Here is an 11,451-nt window from a genome sequence, read left to right on the forward strand (position 1 = left end):
AATATTAACTTAATTGAATTGTTAACGTTGGTTTTCAAATAAACTGCTATCAGAACTTCCCATCAAAGGTTTAGTGAAAAAAAACACTCATATATTTGGCAAATAACTATAAAATTCATTGTAACTATATCGTATTTGAAACATAAGCAGTTGGAAGGAAAGGGGTTTGTTGACCACATACACACTAATAAAATTATGACTGAACTATCAGGCTTAATTTCTGTTCTTCATATCAGGAAATATGGTTCTAAATATATGGGCGATTTTTATTCGATATTACTTTCTGCTTTAAATGTATTGACCCATTCAAATAATACACACATACTTTTAAGAACGATTTCTTTTACATCTATATAAATAAATTGGTGACTTCAATATTCTTTGGCTTTATTTTGAAGTGACTTTCCCAATATTTTGAACTACTTTACAATACTTTTGCTTAAAACAGAACCAACAACTGACTAGAAAAGAAATACAAAAACAGTATCGACAAATGGAGATCTGTTTATCGTATAGAAAAAACATTATGTTATTTTGAATTTGCCTATTAAATCAGTAATAAATGATTTATTCTTCAACATATTCTTCAAGTTAAGTAATGACATTTTTGTGCTTACATAGATGAACATTCAAGGCTATTAGACAGTTTTTCGGTCACAGATTAAGACCTATCAAAAGTGTACATTCATAACATTACACAGAATCAGTCTTACTACTCCGTTATCTTCAGGTTTTGTGATAAACACATTATCATCGAGCCTTAGAGTTGAAATACAATGATTTATGTTTTTAGCTTTAGCCAATTGCTGATTTAGATAAATCTTCATTTACTATCATTTGATTCCAATTCGTTATTAAATCAAAATTCAGTCAGTAAAAAATGGACTCAAATATATTCCTAACCAAATAAATCTTGAAGTCAAAATAGGTTCGACTGTCTTTATAAATAGTTGGTAAAATTTTATTATTTATAAGTATGATCTAAGTTCAATCATGCATGGTAAAAATTGTAATACGAATAATAGGACAATAACTATTCAGTGTTTCATCCATTTGACTATATTCTATCACCCTTACATTGAAATTATTCCTAGTTATATAGAGTTTGAACTTGTTATGTGTCGATAGGTAAAAAAAAACAAGTGTTGATTTAAAATGCGTCAGCAAGCATCTATGTGTCCACGTAAAGAATTATTAAAAGAGCACTAATTGATGTTCTTCTGAGATTCGGCAAGCTGCGTAACTTCAAAATTTACGTATATATTTCTGCGTTCTTTATATTTTTTTCAAGTGCGATGAATTTAAATCAATCAGTAACAAAGAAAACGGAATGTTTTTGATAAGTCAATTTCAAATAAATAATTTTTATCAATAAATAGGTTTCAATATTTTTGATCAAAATTTACTAAATTCAGTTACTTTTCAGAGCTTGAAAATTAAAAAATGGGTTATATTATTGACTACCTTGTTCGTTTATCTAAAATGGTATTTGAATGGTCATCTGTTCGATGGTTAAATCTTTTCATTTTCATCACTTAATGGTTATACGATATTAACCAATTCAATTTTTATCTCCCTCAAATTACAGCTACTGATATAAATAACTCATATCAGTGTAAAAAGTCATTGTAGTACTATGTGAAGAATCTTGGAAATATCACAGACTAACATCATATAAACAGATATGGGTGGTGGCTAGCACTGGAACGCAAGACGCGCGTTTCGTCTTATTAGGGACTCGTCAACTGGATGTACCTGCATCACGGATTTGATGTTCACTCCAGAACTCAAACCCAGTACCGTTCGCTTCCAACGCCATCGTTTTATCCACTTAGCTACTGAGTCTAGGTAGCCACTTGCTTGTGCAATGAGGTGAAGTTTCAATTTATTTTGTATTGTTTCGTAGTGTCAGTTGCTACGTTTAACCCAAACAGCTTATTCTTGCTCTCGGACAAGCCAATTTATTCATTCTTCTTGAGCCACGTTTGGACCTTGTTAATTATTCACCAATCAACCTTCACTGTTTTGTGCAAGAGTATGTGTGCACTTTTTATCCTATTCATCACATGTCTGTTGCTTTTTTCGACTATAAATATTGATTAACGCTTGATTAAATTAAGTTGACTCACTTGCCTTCTCCAGTCTGCTTCTCTCTTCCCTTTTTGTTTCGTCTCCCTGATTGTCTGTTCAAATCAATGAATGCATAAAATATACATATCCAAAATCCATTCTCGTATTCGGCTTATTTAATTCCGTTATTCACTAACGCAGATTAAGTCCATAATTACATACGAGGATGGCCGACATGTGTATTTCAATAACCTTTATACTATCCAATTGGAGTCAGATATCGGGCCACTAAAGTTTTTTCGAATCTTCACATTGATGTTTAAAACTGCAATTGATCAGTTTCTTGTCGGTACATGTGCATCCTGTACGGATTGCTTTGATATTGCATTAACTCACAAGTATTATAAGCAAAAATGATTGACGTAGTCCCAAATAAAACAAAACACACGTCTTGGATTCAATTGCAATCTTGAACGTCAATGAGAAGATTTAAACAAACAATACAAAATGAATTTAAAATCAAAATCACGAATTTTTAATAAAATTAAATTACAACTTATTAAAAGTTGAAAATTATTGATTATTTGTTAAACTAAGCTTTTTTCAATAATATAGTATTGAATTTAAATTTTAAATTGAACAATAATTATAAGAATATTGATTTAATGTTTAATTATTCAAATTTCGTGTACTCTTTTAAAATTCGGTAAAATCAGTATAGGTATACACGAATATTTCTCTTTGAAATTAGCTCATATGATAACGATAAAGCTCTTTAGTAAAACAGATTATTCTTATATATATATATATTACGCCTGTTATTATTACGCCTGTTATTCCCAATGGAGCATATGCCACCCACCAGCATTCTACAACAAACTCTGTCTAAGGCCTTCCCTTCTTGTTCTATTCAGTTGTTGTTCATTCTTCTCATGTCGGTCTCCATTTCTCGGCTTAATGTGTTCTTTGGTCTTCCTCCTTTCCTTTGGCTTTCAGGATTCCATGTGAGGGCTTGCCTTGTGACGCAGTTGGGTGATTTCCTCAATGCGTGTCCTATCCACTTCCAACGCTTCTTCCTGATTTCTTCCTCCACTGAAATGTCGTTTGTTCTCTCCCACAGTAGGTTGTCGCTGATAGTGTCTGGTCAACGGATCCGAAGTACTTTGAGTAGACAACTGTTAATGAACACCTGTATCTTCTGGATGATGAATTTCGTAGTTGTCCAGGTTTCCGTCCTATACAGTAGAACTGTGTTGACATTTGTATTGAGAATTCTGATCTTTGTGTTGGTTGGCAATTGTTTTAAGTTCCAGGTAATATATATATATATATATATATATATATATATATCGGTTAAGATGTTGTTTGAACATTAAGAATTAAAATATTTTAGTGAAACTATTGCGCTTGCAATAAATAGTATCAAATTAGAGGCAAATTTTCCCTTCTATTCTTTAACACTTTTAATTATTTAAATGAAGAACAGTATCATTATTTAACTCCTAAGTATTGTTAAAAAATTGAATAGTTAAATATATACATTCATTGTTTAAGCTTACTTAAGATTTATTCCTATTACTAGTTCAATACAAGTTTTTTATATTTCATCGTATCTTAAATAAATATGATTGGGAAATTTCGATAATGTAGTAAGAAAACGAAGATTATCAGAACTATGTGTTCTTAACAAGTATATGTATGATCAGATTGTTCGAAATGTATTGCGCTAATATATCATATAGTTCTGATAATCTTCGTCTTCTTATTACATTATCGAAATTTACCAAAGGGACTAATTTCTTTAAATGATTGAGAAAATGTCATGTTGCCCATTACATTGTTATGGAACAAAATCTATAAACTTGCTCTGATGACAAGATTAATATTTTCTTTAGAATCTCTTAATGATCTTATTAAATACTAAAATGTTACTTTGTTTGCTTGTTTATTTAAAAAAAAAATTATTTTGTACCATTGATAATTTATCTAAAAGTTGGATTCCCTCTATAAGTCATATCACATGATTTAGTTGACTACTAGTCATATATTTGTACTTTAAAGTATGAGTTAATCAAGTGATGATTGTATAAATATCTTCAACTAAACTAAATAGATTAGTGCACATGATATCATATTTAAAAAAGCAGCATATTTACAACTGAAGAACATCTGGAACTCAAGAAAAATTGTCAACTAACATCAACGTCAGAATTTTCAATACAAATGTCAAGACAGTTCTACTATATGGGGCGGAAACTTGGACAACTACGAAAGCCATCATCCAGAAGGTATAGGTGTTCATTAACAGTTATCTACGCATGATACTTCGGATCCGTTGGCCAAACACTATCAAGAAGAAATCAGGAAGAAGCGTTGGAAGTGGACAGGATACATATTGAGGAAATCACCCAACTGCGTCACAAGGCAAGCCCTCACATGGAATCCTGAAAGCCAAAGGAAAGGAGGAAGACCAAAGAACACATTAAGCCGAGAAATGGAGACCGACATGAGAAGAATGAACAACAACTGAATAGAACAAGAAGGGAAGGCCTTAGACAGAGTTTGTTGTAGAATGCTGGTAGGCGATCTATGTTCTATTGTGGTTAACAGGCGTAACTAAGTAAGTAAGCATATTATATTTAAGCCATAAATTTTCCTTCTTGTTTACTTTTAATACTGAAATTGATAAACATGAAATTTTTAAAAAAATATTTCAACTTAATTATCACAGTAAAAATAAATGGAAATATTGATAACATCAAACAATTTATATCTCCAATTATTGTCTCAAGTCTAACATAATATTAGTGACTTATTTCATATTGTTTAGCCTTTGAAGATGATCAAATACTGTCATTAAATTTCGTTGTGGTCACTATTTTAAGTGACGGAAATATCATGCAACACTTTCGGAGGACGAGGACTTTGTTCGATGTTATATTTCTCGTGATTAAAGCAATTTATCTTGTAGAAAATGTTCGATTTGTCTTCTTTGGTTATTTAGTCTTTCGGTTTGTATATAATTAAGTGGAGTGATTTGCTGGATTGTGAACGACACATAGTCCTGGCAACTACAATATTCTATTTGTGGTTTTTGATGTGTCCTTCATATGTGGTAGAATAATCCGTTTGTTTCTACATATGATAAGTCTGGTAAACATTTGTTGGTGACGTTGTGTAGACAACCGTTCTTTATCTTGTTTCTCCATATTTTAGGTGTATAGTTTGTATGTGGTTAATTCTGTGGGATAATTCATATGGTAGGATATTTCTCACCTTATATGACTGGAAGAAATCAGCGGAAGTTCAGGATCTTGTTTCCATCTTTGTTGATATTTATCAATGATTTATAAGAAATCATGATAGGTCTGATCTTTCTAATACAATTTAAACATGTGTCACTTGATATTAGATAGATAGGTTATTTGTGTAGGAGATGCTACTATACTGTTAAACTTCGTCTCCATTTATTGCTATCATATAACAAAATGTTCAACTTTAAAGTTCTGTTTTTTGGTAAAGCAAATGACAAAAACAACATATTCCTATCCTTCTTGAATGATAATAATTTAACCAGATTATTCGTTTTTCAAACTTGTTTTAAATAATAAATGAATTTAAAATATATATCGGCAAGGAATAGCTTCTACGCAAATTGTATGAATACAAAACCTGTTCATAATTATACATTCAAAGAATCACATTTTATATTCATATTTTAAGTCAAGAGATTTTACGTTCAATTGAGATATTTCACATACATCTTAAGCCTTTATGTTTCACTCAATTCGACATGGTAGATTTAACTGTTCTTAACAATTATTGTTATTAATGGACTGTTAGATAAAAGAAATCGAATGTTATGTTGATACAGTTTAATTTGTATTTAAATAATGAACTGTCGAACTTAGTTGATCTATGCATTTTATTCTTAATTTGTTAACCCTAAACAGTTAATAAGCAAAAAGAACCTATCAAACTCTATTTAATAGCTTACAGATTTATACTACTTATAAGTAGGTACTTTACTGTTCTTCTTCTTATTATTATTATCATCATTATTATTAATGGCTTTATTCAATATTATAATCTGGTACAATATAGAATTCTCAGCACGAGTTATTTCAACAATTTTTTTACCAAAAAAAACAGAAAAGGAATGAAAAAGGTTTAAGAAAAACTGAGTTTATACAAATTATCGAATTTGAGACATGCTTAAGAGTACAGGTTATTTACTAGGTCAACTCTAACAGCCTGTTCGTCACAAAGTAAATTTGCTAAGTAAGGTATTACAGAACTTTTATAGACTTGCTTGCGTGTATGGATTTTAATGTATTTACGTCTCGTTCTACCAGGAGATATACAAGGAGAAAGATATGAATGAAGCGGATGGTTAGTATCTGATAAGATAACACCTGCTAAGAGTTTGCAAGACTTAAGATGTCTATCCACAAGCATATTATTAATGACTTCAAAAGATTCACCACATACCTTGCAAACTGCCTTCAGCACTCTACGCAAAACAGCAAAGTCTTTTCTCAAAAGCCCAGGAAAGAATAATGGAGAACAATATAGAATAATAGGTAATATGCAAGAATTTACAAATTGTAAGAGTAAATGGCGAGTAATCCCAAAAGCATGCAGCCTCTTTATGTAGTATGTCAAACGGTAAACTTTTTTCGATAAGAGTAAAACATGAGAAGACCAAGAAAGATCAGAGGAAAAAATGACACCAAGATATTTGACCTTCGACACTGTGTTTATTAAGGAGTCTCCAATGGCACAGGCATTATGGGATCCCAAAATAGAGTGTAGGTTCTGTCCATGTCTCAAGCTAAAATGAACAGCTTGACATTTAGATGGATTGAGTAAGAGACCATTACCAACAGACCACCTTTCAATACGAGATAGTAACTCATTCATTTCTATGGGATGTAAGGAGGTAGAAATCGGCATACATACAGTGAGGTCGTCCGCATATTTTACAAAAGTGTTTTCCGTGGAAGATGGCAGATCATGCAGAAAAAAAGAGAAGAGTAGAGGTGAAAGAACAGCTCCTTGTGGCACACCTACAGTAGACAGTAGAGATGTTGAACACTTTCCTTCAAAAACAGTGTACTGTTCTCTTCCAGAAAGGTAGGAACATAGCCAATTGGTTATCCAGCTGTCAGTGTCGACGCTGATCAGCTTGTTAAGTAAGAGGTGTCTTGGAATAGAATCAAAAGCAGAAGTAAAGTCCAGGAAAGCGCATTTAACATACTTCTTACCCTTTTCCAACCCGAACACTATAGTGTGATGCAGAACAGCAACGGCATCTAAGGTGCTTCTTTTGCACTTGTAAGCAAACTGATATGGATCACAGTGCTCTTTTATTGCAGGTTGAAGTGGTTGTATCAGTAATTTTTCCATTATTTTGAGGAAAGGTGAAGTTATTGCAATGGGTCTAAGTTTCACATTTTTATCACCAGAAGCTTTCTTTGGTATAGGGATTATCTTTATCTTTCTCCACATTTTCGGTAAGACATTAGTTGAGAAGGAGCTGTTAAAGATATTCGTCAATGGATAACATAAAACATCAGCAGATTTTTTAAAAGGGAGGTTTGGGATACCATCAGGTCCTAAACATTGGGATGAATTCAGAGACTGGAGACATTTTCGGACATCATTTTCAGTGAAACTGGGAACACAATTATTCTTCAGACCCTTGGATATAGGGAGCATGATGTCAGATGACTGACGTATAAAGGACTTATTTAAGTCACAAACATTCAGCTGGTTATCGCTTCTAGTCTGCCCGTCCCCTGTAATTTCTTTAAAGAGTTTCCACATACTTGGAAAGCTTTTACAAGATAGGAGTTTTTGAGTAAACACAGAGTTGAGACGTCTAATCTCTAGGTTTATCTGAACATTTAACTTACGAACTTCAGTAGTATTTTTCTCCTTGTACATCCTTTCTTTTACCCTCCGTAGTCGTTTTAGTTGTGGAGATGTAAGTCGATCAAAACTTACAAAGAAGGTTTCGGCAGGACAGCAAATATCAAAACAGAACTTAAGATAACATGTGATAACATCAGTTGTGTTTTCTAGTGAGTCATCTGTAAATAATTCCCAGTTGGTCGTACGAAACATGTTTTTTAGATTTTGTAAATTTTCTTCTGAATAATTCCTGTATATTACTTTTTTGGTGTGTTGTATGTGTGTACTCTTTCCATGTTTACCATATACTTTAGGTAGAACACGAATTATACAGTGATCCGAGCTAGACAATGAAGCACGTTTGAGAGTCACATAGGTACCCACATCATTGATGAAAACCAAGTCTAGATGAGCATTCAAACGAGTAGGAAAATCTACTACATTTAGGTGACCTAGTGATGTAAGGAAGCTACAGTCACATGAATTGAAATCACCACATACAATTGAAAGTGAATCACTGAAGGCAGTAACGGCGAATTCAGTAAATTTATCAGCGAAGACAGATAGCGCAGATGATGTGCAGTATGGAGTCATGTAGATATTGGTAACATAAATATATTTGTATTTATTCAGGTGTTTTGGACGGCACCTTAAAGTTAGACAGTCAATAAAGTTATTTGAAAACTTGAAACAGGCAAAAGTAGATCGACACCAGTTAACGTTTACAAACGTAGCTACTCCGCCACCACAGGTCTTTTTGTTGTTTGATCGATCCTGACGATAGATATTAAAATCACGTAATGATACTAAGCAATCATCCTGCAAGTCATTTAACCAAGATTCTTGAATGGTGATGACACCACAATTACGATACATGTTTTGACTTAGCAGAAATTGGAGATAGTCCACCTTGTTAATTAGAGATCGACAGTTAGAATTAAGCAGCTCTGGAATCGACATTTGATTAATGTTCATTCTCTTTAATGCATATTGCCAACCACCACGATGTCTCTTATTGTACTTGTTTGTGATTTTTGCAGCGAAAGGATGTAAGCTTTTCATAAACGCGCCTGTATAGGTTATGCGATTAATAGACATAATGATAAGTTTAAACAAATTAAGAAAAACCCAGATAACTTGTTGAAATATTTAGATGGCAGAAACAGGTAGCCCAGGTATTCAAGCAGGCCGCTTCTTAATTTATCCCAATGATTTGTTATCGTACAAAAGCATGCACAATCGCTTATGAATATATTAAAAGTTTGCACAAATCTCCATCTACCTAAGGTCACACTTTTTCTCTTTGTAGATTTAGTTGTTTGAATCAGCATATCACTCATGATTTGACTGATTTAGCGGTAATTTCTGTCTGTGGTACTGAATGGTATAAATTTCATTACTGTAATTTAAGCTTCCTAAAGAGTTTAGATATGCATTACTAATGGATGTTAACAAAAACAAAGTTCGAGTAATATATCTGTCTACTGATTTCGACTGACTATTTAACACTTCTTCTTTCCATATAAAAATATTATTCCATACAGAAAGTCATTATAACACTTGAATGCCCTAATCAAGTGGAAATAAACCAAAAGCAAATAAAATATTTAGTGGATTTTACTATTTTTTCGGTGATATAATGAGAACTTTGATAACCACTAGCTGAAAAATGAAATTAAGATGATAAGATAAGAACACTAATAGGTCTCTTTACGGTGAGTAGTCTCACCTTATCTAATCATTTATGCTGATGGAATTCACTCAACCAAGTTTCGTTGATCACCGACAACATTGTGGTTCACTTTCATTGATGATAACTAGTTGTAGACTAATGGTCACAATGAAACTTGTTCGACAAAATTCTATCAACCTTAAGGACAGCACGGAATTATACTAATTACTACTTTGTGATCGAGTTATGTAAACACTTCGGTTCCTTAGCAAAGTAGTCACACCCCGGATGTCTCGTCAAGATGTGACTAGGAATAACATAAGTTGAGTTCCCTAGAACGACATCAATTCTCTTGACAGTGTTGTCAGAAACATATACTGATATGATAACAAATACATAATGTATTTAATCACTATTGACAAATCTAATTAAAAGAAACAGAGATCCTGTAGACATCTGATAAATGATTTCATAACAAATTTCAAAATAAATTTGCTTTTTCAAAGCCAAAAGATTTATAAGTTGGAAAACTTCGAGGAAATTATCACAAATGTAGGTTCCCTGGTTTCGGACTAAATATCTATATATATAATCTGATTCAGAAGTTTATTTACGATATCCAAATAGATCTATATTTACACATCCAGCAAGTACTGCTTGATATAAATGTCAGACACATTAAATTCTTTGTTATACTTATGTTTCTTCTATTTACATTTTTCCATTTAATTAGTATCCACACTCAATGAAACGCGAAAATGCAATTTTTGTCATTTAAACGCAAACTGATAAAGAATTTGCGGTTAATGATCTATGTAGCTTCCCTAATAGTTGTTGCGATCTAACGATCCATATGATAATACGGATATTATCTTAGATGCTATATACTTGAATTTTAATTAGGTGAAACTTGAAAAATTATTCTGTCGTAATGTCGATTGCAATAGACTTCGGTAACCTGCTTGCAAAATCCGTTACATATTTTAGGCCAGTAATAATAATATGTCAACGGATTATCTTGATAAAACTGATATCGATAATAAAAGTCCTGTGATAACACTTGTGATTATAAAATTCCGTGTTGTCTGTCATCGTTATGTTTGCTCAATGCTTGACTGACTTGTGTTTGGTACTGAAATCCAGAAGTTGACAACGCATAGTGGGAAAACAAAGAGTGACAGTACAGATTTGTTTTACCCCAGTAGTAAATCCATAATACCAGCCTTTGTGTTTTCACAATTCGTCGTCAACCTCGGGGTTTCAATGCAAAGCACAAGTCATTTAAGCATTCAGCAAACATGACTCTGATAGACATAACATTTCTTATCTTATAAGTTGTTTAAATGTGACATTCCTCTTTTCAACGGCGTGAAAACAGGTAATCCTTTTAGTTCTATGTATGGCTTATAAGTACTGTAAGTCAGGGATTCTTACAAATTTGGAGTTCCAATCGTCTTCTGTTACTTCAGCCTTTTAGAACCTTGTTGTGTTATATCCATTTAGTGATTGATTAAAATGTAATGAGCTCAAGTGTATTTAATGTATATTTCCCTAATGACTACTTCACATAAGCTTACTTCCTTTTAGTTCATTCAAACTGTTCAGGTTAATCTTCATCTAGTTTCTTCACAAATCAGCTTTTTTGAATTGAAACCATTTTATTAATCTGTGGATTAATATGACCGAATGCATGGTGTTATTCAACTAAGTAAATGAATATCTGTTAGTACGGAAACATTTTTTAATGGACTCATTTTACTTAATTTTTATTATTATGTTAGCACAAAATAAAC

The sequence above is a fragment of the Schistosoma mansoni genome, chromosome 2 (assembly GCF_000237925.1).
Source record: "Schistosoma mansoni strain Puerto Rico chromosome 2, complete genome".
Classification (NCBI taxonomy): Eukaryota; Metazoa; Platyhelminthes; class Trematoda; order Strigeidida; family Schistosomatidae; genus Schistosoma; species Schistosoma mansoni.